This window comes from Bidens hawaiensis, unplaced genomic scaffold, assembly GCF_021521415.1.
Source record: "Bidens hawaiensis isolate Kalapana, Puna unplaced genomic scaffold, B.hawaiensis_p1.1 tig00020336_1, whole genome shotgun sequence".
Lineage (NCBI taxonomy): Eukaryota > Viridiplantae > Streptophyta > Magnoliopsida > Asterales > Asteraceae > Bidens > Bidens hawaiensis.
The window spans coordinates 221,109-240,140 of NW_027493095.1; positions in this window are offsets into that span (position 1 = coordinate 221,109).

The following is a 19,032-nucleotide window of genomic DNA, read 5'->3' on the forward strand; positions in this document are numbered from 1 at the left end:
CCTTTGAAAGATAAGAATGTTTTAAGACAAGTTATGAATTATTATGTAATGTTTATGAAAGTTTTATATTCCGCGTAAAGTTTTAATTAACTCTGATTTGTAGAACGGTGTTTATGAGTAAATCCGACATACAAAGTAGGGCACCGGTAACGGGTCCTTACACCTCTCATCCCTTTTTTGGTTAATTTGTCATTTAAACATTTATCACAAGAACAATTTTCACAAAAAATGTTTTATTCAGCTGAATTCAGAGATATTTTGAAAAATCGTTTCGTAATTACCCACATTTTCAATCTCATTAGTAATATCTTCCACCACCCTCTCAACAAATTATGGTGTTGGACCACTTTGAACACTCGAAATTCCAAAATTAGGTAAAATACTTACCGCTTTGATATGCATGTTGTTCCCCTTCTTTAAGCACGAGCTGTATTTCTTCAAATTTGCCACATTGGTTGCAAGTTGACCCATTTGAGTGGGCAATGATTAGATGGATTTGTCACGGACTTCATCCTTTTACATGTGCACTTCATCAAGTTGATTTCTCCGTTGCATGTCTTCTTGCATCATCTTTAACATGTCCATGAATTCATTTCCACTTGATGAACTTTGACCTGGGGACCCACTTTGACCACCACCCCCTTGACCTTGAAACCCTTGATTATTCCCTCCATGAAAATTACTTTGATTGTTATATTGTTGGCGAGGAACATAATTTCCTTGATTCCCTTGGAAATTCGGGTTGGATTGAGTGGCCGGATTTACATAGCGAAAATTTGGATGATTTCTCAACCCGGGGTGGTAAGTGTCAGAGTTCATATTGTAATTCCTACCACCTCCTCCTTGAAGTGCATTCACCTCTTTTACTTGTACTTGTCCCACCGTACACACCTCCGATGCATGGCCCAACTCATTACAATTCGTACAAACATCAATTACCTGATTAGTGGTTTGTACCCCTCCATCTTCCACAGCTTGTACTTGTGGTCTTCTAATCGTCAGCCTTGCTCTTCTTCCGGTTTGAGCCTTTCTCTTTGATGTGACCGCCATTTTCTCCAAATATGCCCAGTCATCTTGTCCATAGTTAGTACCAAATGTGCCATTTGTAATTGATCTCAAATCCCGTTCATCTTCCATACTCAACCCCTCATGAAACACATTCAACAATTCCCATAGAGCAATACCAAGATGAGGACAACTTTTAATCATCATATTAAACCTCTCGAATGCTTCACGAAACATCTCACCCGATTGTTGTTGGAAGGTTCTCAAACTCCTCCGTGCATCATTGGTTTTTTGAGCCGTGTAAAATTCTTTCAAAAATCTTTGTTGCATCTCGGCCCAAGTATAAATGAATGTGGAAGGCAATGTGTAAAACCATCTCTTTGCCTTGTCTTCCAAAGAAAATTGAAATAAGACCAACTTAACCTCATCCGACGAAAACCCTTAACCCTCAATCGTGTTGCAAATTGAGTCATACGCCTCCAAGTGAAAATAAGGTTCCTCCGTTGCTAAACCCTTATACTTTGGTAGACTTTGGAGGGAATTGGTTTTCACCTCAAATTCCCTTCCTTGTTGATTGTGAGGAATAACCACCGGAGACGGATTATTAGTGATGATCGGTCGAAAATGAGCTTCAATCCCCCTTACAATCTCTCTTGCATGCCTTCTTGGTACCTGTCACACCCTCAATTTCCACATGCGGGGTTTTACCGCGAAGCGCGTGACAAACCAGGATCTCAATCATTAGTTACAACAAAAAACGTCTAAATATTTTAAAATACTTTATTGCCCCATATTTTGGGAAAACCATTCAGAGTTAATTTCTTAACGTTTTAATATGCGGAAGCGTAACATAACGGTAAAACATCCCTAAACAAAACCAAATAGTATAAGGCGCCCAAAACATGCGTAAGCCATAACGTTATTAAATAAAAGATTCCAACTTAAGATGCAATGTCTATTGTTGATCATGAATGCAACTCCTATCCTTGCACTATCAGCGACCTGAGAAAGACATGCTAAAACGGGTCAACACGACGGTTGGTGAGTTCACAGTTTGAGTTTAAAAACAAGTTTGTCAACCAACCATTTAGTAAGTAAACAGTGTAATAGTAAAGCATAGATATTGTACGGATAATGTATGCATTAGTAATACCGCTAGTTAATTACGCTAGCAATCATGTTACATTAGTGTGAGTTCCATTGTGACCGAGGCTGACTTGTTAGTTTGTTGCCACCCACGGAGTCTAATATAAGACTAGTGTGTTTCTAGTAAATGAGACGCCCGGGACTCCCTCAACCGAGAGCCCCGAGGGGGTTTTTCAAACCCAGTAGTACTACCTTTCATTACCCAGCCAATATACAATTGCTAACGGTCCAATGTGCATGGGGAACTTCAGTATAAGTTTAAGTGCACTATGTACCCATGAGGTATTAAAAAGTCTACAATTTTCCAAAAAGTTTGTATGTTGCATGCTTTCCCCCCAAAAGGAGTAAGTAAAAAGTGGGGTAGTGAAACTCACCTCGAACGCGGTTCAAATTGAAAGTCAACTTCTTAAATCAATGTTGTTCTAGTGCCTAAATCACACAAGCACTATAAGTATTTGCTAAGCGATTCCTAGAATCCTTAGTATCCAAACAATTCTATTGTTTATTTGAAGTTTGACCAAAGTTTGACTTTTTTTGTTGACTTTGACCAAAGTTTGACTTTTGTTGACTTTGACTAAAGTTTGACTTTTCATTTGACTTTTGACCAAAAAGTCCAAGTTGTTGACCGTTGACTAAAAAGTCCAAGTCTCGATGACCAAAGACTAAAAATTGAGTTTTGTTGACCGTTTGACCAAAATGTTGACATTTGACCAAAATGTTGACCGACGGCCCGTTGATGACTTTTGACCAATTCGTTAGACTTAGAATGTTTATATTATGTTCCTAGTCACAACTTTAACAATAATCAAGTAATATGCACTTAGCCACTTTTCATGAAATTCTATGACTAAGTCCAACTCCTAATACTTTCAACATTTCACAAGTAAGACTAACCACTTAGTCAAATAGTTCCAAGTTGACTCACAAAGTCAAAATTCCAATTAGCATAGTCAATATACTACAATTTATAAACATTTTAACTAATCAATATATTGATCACCCTTAACACATTTCAATCATTCAAAAACCGATTTTTCTAATCAATCAAAACTTGGAATTAAATTACCAAATAAATCACATATATACTCACATGTATTATGTATAACATATATTTTTCTCATAATTTTATAACTTACCAAAACATACAGATTATTCACACACTACATCAATCTAACTTTTAACTCTATTTCAACACAGCAGTAAACAAATATTTGTCAAAAATTCCATACTTGTCCAATTGATGGAAGACCAATTGGACTAGATTCCTATTTCAATTTACAACATTCCAGAAGTGGAATTATATCCATATCTATTTTCAACATCAAGTTATGCAATTTATAACACAACTCAGAAACTTTACCTCTAAATCAGATTTGCATCCTGATTTTATAAATTAATAAAAAGTACTCAAAAAAAGTCCAAAAATTAATATTCCCGACTTTCTGAAAACTAGATTCACAATACATGTTCATAGAATCAAAAATCGACCAAAAACACAAATGTATCATCAAGTTATTCACCATACAATCCAAGACACAAAGTCTGCCAGCAAGCAGATTCAATAAACTCGTCATACATGTTATACATGTTATGATAAACGTGTATAACAAGGTGATGGTTATGGGTATGGGTTGACAGTGAGTTTGAGGGGTATGAAGTGGAAGGTTACTATACGGGGGGTGACGGAAGCCAAAGGGTGAATCAAGGAAATTTTGATTATGCTCAAGGGCAACAAACGGAGCCGGTGCAAGAAAATAATAGACAACCACCACTGGTTGTTCAAAAACAAGTTCAACCACCACAGGTTACTTAACAACAACAAGCACCACAACAAGTGCAACCACAAGGGCAACAATTTCAACAACAAATACCCCAACCATAATTTCAACAATTTGCACCTCCAAGGCCCGTTTATAGGCAAATGGGTCAACCAAGAGGACCAATTGGGGTACAGTAACAACTGCCAAATTTCAGGTTAACTTCGTTAACTAAACACAGTTAAATCTTGTTGACTATGTCTGTAAACTCAGTTAGTTCTGTTAACTATGTTAATGAACTCTTATACATGTGAGGTCATGTATATAAACTCTTGTACATGTGGTGTCATGTATGCGTACATTTAAGTTAAAATAATATCATTATAAACTCGAGACCACGAATGCTGGTGAATATGCTGACGCTTAAAATATTTTCTTTTACTTAATCACCCCTCGAGACCACGTAAGTCTCGGCCCATCTTGGCTTAGGAATAATCAAGTTAAAACAATATCATTATAAACTCGAGTCTCTACTCTAGGTCACCTCAGCAAAACACCGCAGCGTTTCGACATAACTTAGGTACCATAAATATACACATGGTCAGTCTCACTCGAACGTAACTTAGGTCCGGCCCATCGTGGCTGGAGGTCGTGACTAAGCGTGGTGCGATGTTCCCACCGCATTCCACATATGTAAGGATCCAGACAAACGTATACTACAGCCTGAGGGCTAGGCTTATACTCTTATTTACAATGTTTTTTAGAGACACTTAGTCTCATGTAAAGTTTTTCACATAATCAAGTTGACTCGTTTGAAATCAAGTTTGTAAAAGTGGGGCGTATTCACCTTTTGTTTGGGATCGGCTTCAAACACCGTCCTTGGGTCTTTCCCTTGCTATCTCGCACCTATAGTACGAGTATAACTTTTGTTAGTCGGATACACAATCTGGCTTGAGACCTTTAGTCTTATTTATCTCGATGAACCTTTAGTTAAAAATCTCTTTTTACTTTAAAACCTTTAGTTAAAAAGTAATCTTTGCAAACCTTTAGTTTATTTACAAAAACCCTACGTTTCTTATTCTTTAAGAAACGTATTATTTTCTTTTATTATTTAAGAATACTCATTATAATTAAATAATATTTTATAACAAAGAATTTATATATATAATCACATGTATATACATTTATATTTCTTTCTTTTCTTTTCTTTGTTATATATATGTATTTCTTTTTATCTTTGAGACATCGAGTATAATTTCGACTTAGGGCATTAAGCCTTTTCAATATTTTATTCGGGCATTATGCCTACCTTGGTTGGCTTATGAAACCCTATTCAATTTAAGCAGCACTTCGTCGCCGCTTGGTCAATCACTCTTTCCTTCCTCGTTTCTCCTTTGCAAACCTTCTCCACACTTGGCACGCTTCTCGAGACACCAACACTTCTTGGTACGCACTTCGAGATGATCGTCGGGACGTCAGAATAGTATCGCCTTCTTGATATACACGTCGTCGGGAAATGGCACAAGTATCGAGGTATGATACGTTTATTGAGATGGAACGAGGGCACGAACTTCGAGGTGTAGAGAGAGAGTTGTGTGTGTGAATTGAGGTGTGATGGACATGAACCCATGGCCTTCTATTTATATGCTAAATTTGGACCCCATCGCGGTACGCGATGGGTCCCTTGGCTAGCCCGTTGCGTACCGCGACGTAGGCTAGCTGAGTCATAGCTTAGGTCTGCCACGTTGCGACACGTGGCATGCGTGGCGACACGTGGCGGCCATGTTTCCACATGGTGACACGTGGCGGCAGACGGTGCCACCATGTGCCACGTGGCACACGTGTCAAAATGTGTCAGGCAACCCATCGCGGTACGCGAATTTATATTTTAGACCCTTGAGTTTGAAAATTGACAGAATTGGACCCTTGACTTTAGATTTTTGACATTTTTGGCTCGAAATTTCCGTGATGTTACATCCTCCCCACCTTGAAATAAATCTCGTCCTCGAGATTGCTTACGAGAATAAGTGGGGGTATTTCTTTCCCATTTCAAATTCGAGTTCCCATGTATTCTCGAGTCCTCTTCGGGAATCCTATTTTACTTTCACAATTTTCAAAGTTCGTCTTTTAACTTTCTTTGTTTTTGAATCTTCTATTTGTATTGGTTTGTCAATAAACTTTAAGTTCTCGTTAATTTCTACATCTTTTAATGGCATCGAAAGAGATTCATCGGCTAAACATTTATGCAGATTTGAAACATGGAATACATCGTGTATCCCTTGCATTTCCTCGGGCAGTCGTAAACGATATTCAACAGAGCCGATACGTTCCAGTACCTCGAAGGGTCCAACGAGTCGAGGACTTAACTTTCCTTTCTTGCCGAAGCGAACTACGCCTTTCCATGGCGAGACTTTTAATAAAACTTTGTCACCAACATTGAACTACAACGGCTTACGACGGACATCGGCGTAACTCTTTTGGCGATCACGTGCCGTCTTAAGTCGTTCTCGGATTTGAAGAACTTTGTCGGTGGTTTCTTGGACTATTTCGGGTCCAGACAATTGATTATCTCCGGTTTCAGACCAGCACACGGGCGTTCTACATTTTCGACCATATAACGCCTCAAATGGTGCGGCTTGAATGCTCATATGATAACTATTATTATACGAGAATTCCATTAGGGTAAGTGGTCATCCCAACTTCCACCTAAGTCTATCACATATGCGCGGAGCATATCTTCCAACGTTTGAATCGTCCTTTCGCTTTTCCCATCAGTTTGTGGATGATAGGCGGTGCTAAAGTTTAGCTTTATGCCTAATGCTTGTTGGAAGATTTTCCAAAAGTGAGACGTAAAACGACTGTCTCGATCAGAGATTATAGATAGCGGTACTCCATGCAAAGCAACGATGTTGTTTACATAAATACGTGCTAATCTATCCATTGAGTATGATTCATTAATTGGAATGAAGTGGGCGGATTTGGTTAATCTATCGACGATCACCCAAATAGCATTGTTTTGTCTAATCGTCTTCGGGAGTTTGGTTATGAAATCCATGGTTATTAACTCCCACTTCTGATATGGTCTAAAATATGCATAATATTGTATAAATATTTCCTATACTTTCAATTATTTTGAGCCAGGTTTTTATTGAATATATTTCTACTTGGTTCAAATTTGAATTTTAAAGGTTTAAAAAAACCACGAGCCACAAACCACTAAATCTACTCTATAATCATAATAACTATTGATCATTTACTTTTTAAAAGGGTCGTGCATGATCGGTGCTTTATACTTACACTTGATTAACACTAATATTGTTATTGTACATTTTATTTCTATAATATATTACTAAAATGGATGCATGTAATACGTGACCTAAAGAACTAAGTCAAACATTAGTAATATAATTATTTTGTGTGCATCTTGACAAACATATTAGCACGTGTCCAGGGAAAGGAAAAGTAGAAGAGAAAAAAGAAAATAAGGCTCTTTTATATTTGTTGGGCCGGATCGCAGGGAAGAAAAATAAAATAAAAACCTAATATTATAGAAAGGAGTTTGACATAACAAAAGAGGGTTTTTTGGCGGATTGCAATCAAGTGGGACGCCACCCCTGGTGGTGGTAGTTTGAGCAGCAGGTCACGTGAACAGGGGCATTCCTTTGTTGTGCATTTGAATTTGGAAGCAAGCACCTAGGCTCGCAAGCACGTCAAAAGTCCACGCCAATATTGAAAAAGGGAAGCTAGCAAGCTGCTGAACAAAATAAGTCCACGACAATTTAAAGAAAAAGAAAGAATTAAAAACCAAGCAAGCACACACGTGAATTAATTTAAGCTATCAGGCACACAGCTCAATAATTTAAGCTCACATGCTAGTAGCTCAATTAATTTTATTTCTTTTTACGATGAACTGCACTTTATTTTTTATTCTTGTTTCATCGTTTATTATGATTGGCTAAATTGAAATACTGCATGGGTTTGGATGATTACTTGTTAGATTCGTTTTATTTTTGGTCTTGGATTATTATTGATTGGTTAATGCTTTGGTAAAGTTTTTATATTATTTGGTTGTGATACGTATGCGTATTTGGTACTAATTTATTATCAATTTATTGTTCCATATGTGTCTTTGTGAATGTCTTTCATGTATGGATGCGTATTAGGTTACTTACTGTGTGTTTGTAACTAGTTTATGGTTAAAGTCGACGTTTTCCATAGGAGCGGTAATTGTGAGTTTATAGATACCTTTTATTCTGTCACTTGAGAGACCGGGAGGTAATTAAGTGTCGTCTGTTTTGGTCTTTTGCGGGTTTGGGTAGTGATTGTGTTGGAATTACGTATGCCCGAGACACATACTTATACTAATGTGGCTAACTGTGTTTGATCCAAGTCGGGTCATACCCAATAACAAGCTAGACAACACCAAATGTATTCCTTTAGTGATTTGATCATTTAAAAGAATACCGAACACTACGTGTTTAGGAAATTGGTTTTCTAAACAAACACACTTGAGGATTTAAATAAATTATCTGGATAATTTATTTATATAAATTAATTATTTAATTGGTTAAATAATTATGTAAATGCATGTACATTTTATAAAATTAAGTTTTATAAAATGAATGGAGATGGTTTTAAATGGTTAAAACAAAATAATAAAAAAAAAAAAATAAAAAAAAATAAAGGGGAGCCGTCCACCCCATGTGGGTGGAAGGTTTTGGTCCAATCAAATTCAAGGCTTTCTTTTGGTCCATGTGATGCCTCTTTATGAATCTCCACATCCAAGACATGCAAAAAGATTTTTTTTTTGAATTTTCAAGTGTGTTACAAGCTTCAAAAAAACTCTCTCTCCCTCTCTAAAAACTTACGGCCCATTTGGGCAGAAAATTGGGAGCTTTGTGAGATTGTTTTGTGTTCATAAATCCTAGCAAAACAACTTGGTGTTGTCACAAATAGCTTGGGGTATCACACTCTTGAGGTCTTCTTCTTTGGAGGCTTGTCATTCATCCACCATCCTCTTCAACAATCCACTTGTTCTTCTAAAGGTAGAAGAAGGTACAATTTACATTTTGTGAGCATTTTGTTCTTGTAATTTTGATCCTTGTTCATTGGGTTTTGATTTTAACATAATGGTATGTTCATAACAAGTTTTAAAATCCTAGCTTCCGTTGCGTTTTCTAGTTAAATATGGTTAACTTGAACTTTGATTATCTTGTATAAAACCCAACAATGGCATCAAGAGCCGGTTACAAGGACTTATGCTCCTTACATGTTCATAGATTTCGGGTTTTTCATGGGTGAAAAAGGGGTCCGAAATTTTGGTGGATTTTACCCCTCATGGTTTTGTAAGATCTTGACATGCATGGAAAGATCTTAGGAAACCATTATTAACATTTGGATGTTGAAAATAAAAAAAAAATAATAAAAGAAATTTGGGCCGTAGCCTCTTGGGGGGGGGGGCCGATTTTATTTGGTGATTTTGGGCATTGGTTGCTTAGGTTGCATGCTTAGAACATTTGGTATGTTTGGATGTGTCATAACCGAAACCTAGACCTTGGATGTGTTGATTGTTGTTTGTGTATGTTGATTATGTTTATTATTCAATATGGTTGTAATAATTCATAATCTTAGGCTTGTGTAATTTATTTATTCATAAGTTGGTATGTAATAAGTAGATTAGTTGCATTTTCCTTTTTTTAGAAAAATATGTATTAGGATACATTTTGTAAAAATTGAAGATGCAAGAATTGGTGGATTTGGGCCTTGGACCGAAATTTTGGGCTTGTTGGGCCTCACCGGCCCATCATGGGATTCAAGCCCATTAGGCCCATAAATTTCACTCTTGGGCCCAAGAAGACTTTTGGAAGTTTGGAGCCCATTAACAAGCCCAACAAGAACACAACAACTTGGAAAGGATACTTGAAGCATTTGGATGCAAGGTCAAGTGGGAGTCAACATTCCATCCTTGTGTCATGTTTTGTCCCTTAGGTGTGACTTATGACCTATACTTGTTTCGGCTAACAAGTATGGTCAAACTTAGCGGTTCTCGGTTATGACTATATTTTGCATATGTATGCTTGATTGTTTGTTTTACTTTATGTAATGTGTGGTTGATAGATATTAGGATATCCAAACCGTCACATAGGAACGACAACAAGCATAAAACGGGTTCTAATATATTTTTGGTAATATCGCGTCAATTAGTTTAATTAAATGGGTTTATTAAAACTAAGCGATCACTCACCTATAATAAAATTGGTTTTATTATAACTAGAACCTTGAAAATTGGTTTTCAAAATCGCCATATTTCTAAATGCATGTTAGGATATGGCATAATGTTTTTCAACTAGAATATTTGAAAATTTAAAATCCCTTTTTCATAATTACCAAAGAAACAAGTCTAACACCATCCTTTTGTATGACACTTAACGTATTAGGGAACTTTTAATGGGATAAAGGTCACCTAACCATTTTGAGCAAACTAATATACTTAGGGTAATATTAACATATTTGTGGGATAAAGGTCACCTAACCACTTGTATGTTAATCTTACATGTTTATACAAGTAGGACGACTTGAATTGGAAACCATGTGATAAAGGTCACCTAAGCATGGGATCCAATGGTGTTGATGGGATAAACATGCCAACACGAAATAAGGATTTCGAATGGTCCCATACCTCTAGAAGTTGCAAAGGGTTGCAATTGTCAAGGTTGACTACCTTGTTAAATCAAATAACGGGATAAAGGTCACCTAACCGAAATTTGATTTATCGTTGGATTCTAGAATTTAATTATTATTTTAAAATCTGGAATAAAAGGGTATTAATAATTAAATTGATTATAATACTAAATAGAACTTTGTTAAATTTTGTAGATGGCCGCTAACAATGCAAACACCTCTACCCATAACACCCGTAACCTATCCTTAAGAACCATCCTTGAAAAGGATCGTCTAAACCATAATAACTTTATGGATTGGTATCGCAACTTGAGAATAGTTCTCAAGCAAGAAGAGATATCATATGTCTTAGACGATCCCATTCCCGATGAGCCTAACGTGGAAGATGAGGAGGCGTATAACAATTGGGTCAAGTACACCAAAGATTCGGTGCAAGCCTCTTGCCTCATGTTGGGGACTATGATTCCCGAAATCCAAAAGGATTTCGAGCATCATGGGGCATACGACATGATAACTCAATTGAAGGAAATGTTCCTTCAACAAGCTAGAGCGGAACGTTTCGAAACGGTTCGAGCGTTTCATGCATGTCGTATGGAGGAAACCCAAAGCGTCTCATCTTATGTCCTAAAGATGAAAAGCTACATTGAAAAGCTTCGTAGGTTAAATTGTCCCGTCTCTAATGAGTTGGCTACGGATTTGATCCTCAACTCTTTGACCAAAAGGTTTGAAACTTTTGTCATGAACTATAACATGAATGGGTGGGACAAAAGCATTGGTGAGCTTCACGCAATGCTAAGAACGGCCGAAGCGGGAATGGGTAAAAAGGTTTTACCCGTTCTAACAATCAATGAAGGAAAAAGGGGACATAACTCCAAACCCAAAGCAAGTGTTGCTAAGGGCAAGGGCCACGTCCAAGGAAAGGGAAAGAGGAAAGCCATCACGCCCATCAAACCGAAGGAAAAGAAGCAAAAGGTTGCGGCGCAAGATCCGTGCTTTGAGTGTGGAGAGATAGGTCATTGGAAAAGGAATTGTCCGACCTATCTCAATGCGTTAAAAGATAAGAGGGATGCGGGGCATACCTCAGGTATTATCTTTACTATACATATTGAACTAAATGTTATTTCTTCAAATACATGGGTACTTGATACCGGATGTGGAACTCACATTTGCAATTTGTTGCAGGGGTTCAAAAGAAGTAAACAACTCAACAAAGGGGACATTAGTCTCTTTATGGGCAATGGAGCAAGAGTTGAAGTCCAAGCCCAAGGAGACTACTTGTTAAAGCTTCCAAGTGGTTTGGAAGTAATTTTGAAGAATGTTTTGTATGCTCCTAAGTTAAGGAGAAACATTATTTCCGTGTCCCTTTTAAAACAATGTGGCTTTGATCTTAAGTTTATTGATTATGATATTCATGTTTTGATGAATGGCATATTTTATTTTAAAGCTATACCCATGAATGGTATATATGAAATAGATCAAAGTGGTATGTCACATAGTAGTTCAATGTACAATGTCAGCACCAAGAAACTCAAGAAGGACTTGGGTGATTCCTATCTTTGGCATTGTCGCCTTGGACATATAAGCAAGAATCGCATGCAAACTCTTCGCAAGAGTGGTATTCTAGAAACTAATGAGTATGATTCATTTGATGTATGTGAATCTTGTTTACAAGGCAAAATGACAAAGCAACCCTTTAATAAAACTTTTGAAAGGTCAAAAGAATTATTGGGTATCATACATTCGGATGTATGTGGTCCTTTTAGACCAATGACTAGGAATGGTGAAAGATACTTCATTACCTTTATTGACGATTATAGTCGATATGGTTATGTGTACTTAATGAAACACAAAGATGAAGCTTTTGAAATGTTCAAAGACTTCAAAACTGAAGTAGAAAGACAACTCAAGACCACAATCAAAGTACTTCGTAGTGATAGAGGAGGTGAATACCTAAGTGGTATTTTTCAAGATCATCTTAAGAGTTGTGGAATTATTTCACAACTTACTCCACCTGGAACACCACAACATAATGGTGTGTCTGAAAGGAGAAATCGTACCCTATTAGATATGGTTCGATCGATGATGGCTAGAAGCACTTTACCTCTATCATTTTGGGGCTATGCTTTACTTTCCGCTGTTCGCATATTGAATATGGCTCCAACCAAGAAAGTGGAGAAGACACCTTTTGAGATATGGCATGGAAAGGCTCCATCGCTATCATTCTTAAGAGTTTGGGGTTGTGAAGCTTATGTAAAGCAATACACCCCAAACAAATTAGAAGTCCGATCCACTAAATGTATCTTTATAGGTTATCCTAAAGATGATATAGGATATTACTTTTACGACCCTAGTGAGCAAAATGTTATTATTGCTCGAAAGGGTAAGTTCTTGGAAACTAAGTTCCTTGAGGAAGGAACTAATAGTAGAACAGTGAAATTTGATGAGGATCAAGAATCACAAGATGATACACAATTGGTTGATACTAGCACTCAACAAGAGGTTGTTGAAAGTGATCAAGTGGTTGATCAAAACACACAAAACGTTCGCAAATCTGGTAGAGTTAGCAATCCACCTGAAAGATATGGATTTTTTGTAGAAGGTTGTGCTACGTGGTAGATTCGGATGAACCAACCACATACCGTGATGCAATGTCCAAGAATGATTGTGACAATGGCTTGAAGCCATGAACGTTGAGATGCAATCCATGTATGACAACCAAGTTGGGAATTGGTTGAACCTCCACTCAACTCCAAAGCTGTTGGAAGTAAGTGGGTTTTCAAAAGAAAAACTGATATGCATGGAAACTTGGATACTTATAAAGCAAGACTTGTAGCTAAAGGTTTCACTCAAACTCAAGGGGTTGATTATGATGAAACTTTTTCGCCTGTGGCAATGCTAAAGTCTATTAGGATATTATTTGCCATAGCTGCACATTATGATTATGAAATTTGGCAAATGGATGTCAAGACCGCTTTCCTAAATGGATATCTTGAGGAAGATGTCTATATGGTTCAGCCTGAAGGTTTTGTCGATCCGAAACATCCTAATAAAGTATGCAAGTTAAAGAAATCAATCTATGGATTGAAACAAGCATCTAGAACTTGGAATCATCGTTTTGATGAAGAAATCAAAATTTTGGGTTCATCAAAAACGCTTGATGAGGCTTGTGTGTATAAGAAAGCTAGTGGGAGTATAATGACCTTCTTAGTTTTGTATGTCGATGACATCCTACTATTTGGAAATGACATTCCAACCATGGAAAGCGTTAAGGCTTGGATTGGAAGTAGATTTTCCATCAAGGATCTTGGTGAAGCTGCCTATTTTTGGGAATAAAGATCTATAGGGATAGGTCAAGGCGCTTGATAGGTTTGAACCAAAGTACATACATTGATATGATCTTGAAAAGGTTCAAGATGGAAAACTCCAAGAAAGGTTTTGTACCTATTCAAAGAGGGACCATATTGAGTTCAGCTCAATGTCCAAGCTCAAAGGGTGAGCAAGAGTCGATGAAACAAATCCCATATGCTTCTGCTATAGGATCCATCATGTATGCGATGATATGTACTAGACCGGATGTGTCATGCGCTTTGAGCATGACAAGCAGATACCAACAGAATCCAGGAAACAGTCATTGGATGGCTGTTAAGAGCATATTGAAATACCTTAGGAGAACTAAGGATATGTTTCTGATATATGGATCTGGTGAGGAGGAACTCGCTATAAAAGGTTACACGGATGCGAGCTTCCAAACTGATCGAGATGATTCTCGATCACAGTCTGGGTATGTGTTCACTCTTAATGGAGGAGCTGTCTCTTGGAAGAGCTCAAAACAGGAAGTAGTAGCATTGTCCACTACAGAATCAGAATACATCGCCGCTTCATTGGCAGCACAGGAAGCTGCATGGTTGAAGAAATTCATTACTGATCTAGGGGTGGTCTCTTCCATTCAAGACCCCCTAGAAATCTTTTGTGACAACGAGGGTGCGATTGCACAAATCAAGGAACCTCGTTCGCACCAAAAGACAAGGCACATAGAGCGGAGATTCAACTACATAAGGGATGAAGTTGAAAAAGGAAAGATATGTATTCGCAAAGTTGGAACTGATCAAAATCTTGCGGATCCATTCACGAAGCTCCTAGAAAGACCGAAACATGAGCGTCATGCGAGTGGCTTAGGACTTCGATATTCTAGTAATTGGATTTGATCTATTTTGTATTAAAGTTTAAAAGACTTTTGTAATTTAACTCTTTTATATGATTATGGAATCTTGAGTTAAATTCTAATTTTGCATGTTTAATCCATGAATAAGTTATCTTATTCCAAAAGTCCGTAGTCGATCACATTTGTGGGAACAAATATGAAGCAAGACTATTATGAACTAGGATTGGTGGATATTCATAAGGAATGAATATGGAGCATAGGTTTGCTGCCAAAGTTCATAGATATTTGTGGGATACAAATATTGGACTGACCCGCTCTCAATATTACTACATGGAGTCGATTGACTTGATCATTAGTAATCTTGAGTAAAGGAGAATTTCATATTATCCTTAGACCTGAGATGTATATTGGGTCTTGATTTTCACCAAGTATTACACTTTGACTCTCCCCTTCGCTATTCGTAAAAGATGGTACATAAGGATGAGCTCAGGTGGAGTATAAAAGTGATAGTGGGAGGCGTATACAGTCAAGATGGAATTTGTTCCTCTTATGTGTTGAGAGTTTAGATGTCTAAGGCCTGATAAAGTTGAATTGTAAAGAGAATGATCACCTATGTCTCTTAGATTCAACATGACATCTAGTAACAAAGGGATATAATGATAGATTCACCTAAATCATATCAAGTAAGGAACTTGAAGGGATGATGTTATTGAATGGCACTTCGTCAAACACATTAGGGGTGGTGAACTGTTGTTAGGCGGTATTCACCACTTGCATTAATTTTCTATGTATCTCGTGCAAGTGGGAGATTGTTGGAATTACGTATGCCCGAGACACATACTTATACTAATGTGGCTAACTGTGTTTGATCCAAGTCGGGTCATACCCAATAACAAGCTAGACAACACCAAATGTATTCCTTTAGTGATTTGATCATTTAAAAGAATACCGAACACTACGTGTTTAGGAAATTGGTTTTCTAAACAAACACACTTGAGGATTTAAATAAATTATCTGGATAATTTATTTATATAAATTAATTATTTAATTGGTTAAATAATTATGTAAATGCATGTACATTTTATAAAATTAAGTTTTATAAAATGAATGGAGATGGTTTTAAATGGTTAAAACAAAATAATAAAAAAAAAAAAATAAAAAAATAAAGGGGAGCCGTCCACCCCATGTGGGTGGAAGGTTTTGGTCCAATCAAATTCAAGGCTTTCTTTTGGTCCATGTGATGCCTCTTTATGAATCTCCACATCCAAGACATGCAAAAAGATCTTTCATTTGAATTTTCAAGTGTGTTACAAGCTTCAAAAAAACTCTCTCTCCCTCTCTAAAAACTTACGGCCCATTTGGGCAGAAAATTGGGAGCTTTGTGAGATTGTTTTGTGTTCATAAATCCTAGCAAAACAACTTGGTGTTGTCACAAATAGCTTGGGGTATCACACTCTTGAGGTCTTCTTCTTTGGAGGCTTGTCATTCATCCACCATCCTCTTCAACAATCCACTTGTTCTTCTAAAGGTAGAAGAAGGTACAATTTACATTTTGTGAGCATTTTGTTCTTGTAATTTTGATCCTTGTTCATTGGGTTTTGATTTTAACATAATGGTATGTTCATAACAAGTTTTAAAATCCTAGCTTCCGTTGCGTTTTCTAGTTAAATATGGTTAACTTGAACTTTGATTATCTTGTATAAAACCCAACACCATTTACCTTTTATTTCACATATTAAAAACCTTACCATTTAATCAAAGTGGGAATGGCTTATATAATTTGAAATATTTGTACTCGATGATCTTTGATTTTTCAAATAGGGCAACTTTTTTAAGTATTTGTAAATTTGCATATCTATACTACATATAGTGCAGGAGTGGTGGACCGCTTAAAACTTTTTTATATGACTGTCATGTAATGCTTATGAATTAGATATACCACATTCATGCTATTAATAAAATATCTTTAATAACTAAAAAAAAACAAATAATATTATGAACTGTTGTAAAATATTGCATGAATAACAAAACTAACAAAAATTTAATACAATATATCAAGAGATGATTGCTAAATCAACATAAACGAGTATAGCGTTGCAAATTACTGACGCCGCAACATCGCACGGGCACTTAACTAGTATAGAGATTACATACAAGCCCAATACTAAATAAAAGTCCACCGAGATCCATGTGATCTCGGTTTACTATGTAAGCCCAAACTAAGTACAAACCACATTAATACTAGACCAACATAGAGCATGAATTAAAATGTCAAATGTCATCAAAAGAAACTCAAGACCCGACATTATATGGAGGATGCTTGCCTTTGAGTAGTATTGGTGCTCCAATTAATGCATTTTTTACTCAAACTGCACAAGAGGGATCATCTTCCTATAGTGATTCGAATGTATGTTTCATGACTTCTGGGTTTAATGACATCCATAGTGGATCAACTTCAAATGTTTTCACAGCTCCACCGAATGTAAACATAAAGGAAGCTAAACAAAATTTTGGTCTTCTTTGTGCTTTTATAAGTTCTTAATGAAAACTTGGTGGGTAGCAAGATTGCTACTAATGAATTAACTGATGAAGATTATGATCAGATTGATCCTGAAGATTTTGAGTTAATGGATCGCAAGTGGAACATGGCTATGATAGTACGAAAGGTGAATAAGTTTATGCAACGAACTAGAAAGATTTACCCATCTTTATACAAAACAGTTGGTTTTGACAAATTATTCTCACTGCTGAAGGAATTGACTGGACTCAAAGACTACTGTGTAATGATAATCAAGCAAATCTTGCAATGTTCGAGCTGACTAAATGTTTTCAAGAGGCTAGTGGGAACGAATTGTCTTATGAAAATGAGACAAAATCATATTCAGATGATTCCTGCAATATGCAATCAATGTCATTTTCTTGCATGGCTAAGATTGATGAGGTTAGTACTTCTTCTGTTAAACTATCTGAAAATGTGTCATCGTCTGAGTGTGAAACTGTTAAGTCAATAATTTATTTACTTAATGCTCATAATGTTTCATTAATGGAAGAACTTGCTTCAATCAATGTTACATATAGACAATCACTAGAATCACAAATGAGAACTAGAGAAATGATTGAGGGTTTGTCTATAAGTAATCATGATTTGACAGCAGAATTGTTAGTGAAAATGACCATTAATGATAAACAATTTCAAGAAATGCTCAAACGAAGGACTAAGATAACTGAACTTGAAAATGAGGTTCTAGATTTGTTGAATGAAATTATTGAAGTGTCTGCTAAACAAAAAGGTTCAAAGAATGGTTTGGGTTTTTTAGAGTTCCTCCACAATTTCATGATGACTATTCCCCAAATCCGTTTGCGGGAAAGGAAGAAATTGTTACTGTTGGTGCATGATGTCAGTAGTTCAGTGTCTAGTGTCTGTAATCGCGTTTGTAATGTTTTATGTTTTGTATAAGCGAAGTTGCTAAAAAGTTCGCTGATATGGGCGAACTTGTTAGTCAAGCGAAGTTAGTGACGACTTCGCCTGAACATGCCAGGCGAAGTTGTCGTGATTATATAAGCCATCTGTTACGGCTTATTAATCATTCATTCAGTTTTCCAGTTTTCATGTATTCGAGAGAGAGAGAGTCTGTAATCAAGTGATCTTCGTATCACGTGTTTAAGGTTGGTATACAACGCGTTTGATTATCGTGTGTTAATCGTATTGTTTTCTATACTCGTAACGTCTAACGTAGGGATTCCGCACCTGCGTAGTACGTGATATCTCGTGTAGATCCGGTTGGGAACCTACAATTGGTATCAGAGCTTTTGCTCGATTGTGTGGTTCGGGATTATCACGCGGGTATAGAAATCGTTCCGTTCGACTATTCGCGGGACGAGTTTTCTGAGTTTTTGTGTCATACTCATCTCCTACAAGCTTAAACATTCCATAACACCTTCACAAACCTCGAAAAACCCAGAAATCTAATCTGCAGAAACTTCGTGTTCATCAGGCGAAGTTACCGTCACTGTTACTAGGGTTTCGGCGAAGATATAAGGTTAAGCGAAGTTATCCACAACTTCGCCTACCTATTCAAGTTCGCTTACCTCAAGCGAAGTTACCCACAACTTCGCCTACCTCCCAAGTTCGCTCAACTTAAGCGAAGTTATTCCCAAGTTCGCCAATCCAGCGAATTTAAGAAAGTGAGCGACGTTACAAATTCACGCGAAGTTAAGCTTTAAGCGAAGTTATCCACAACTTCGCCTACAGAGCTGTTTGAAAATAAAATTTTTGATTTT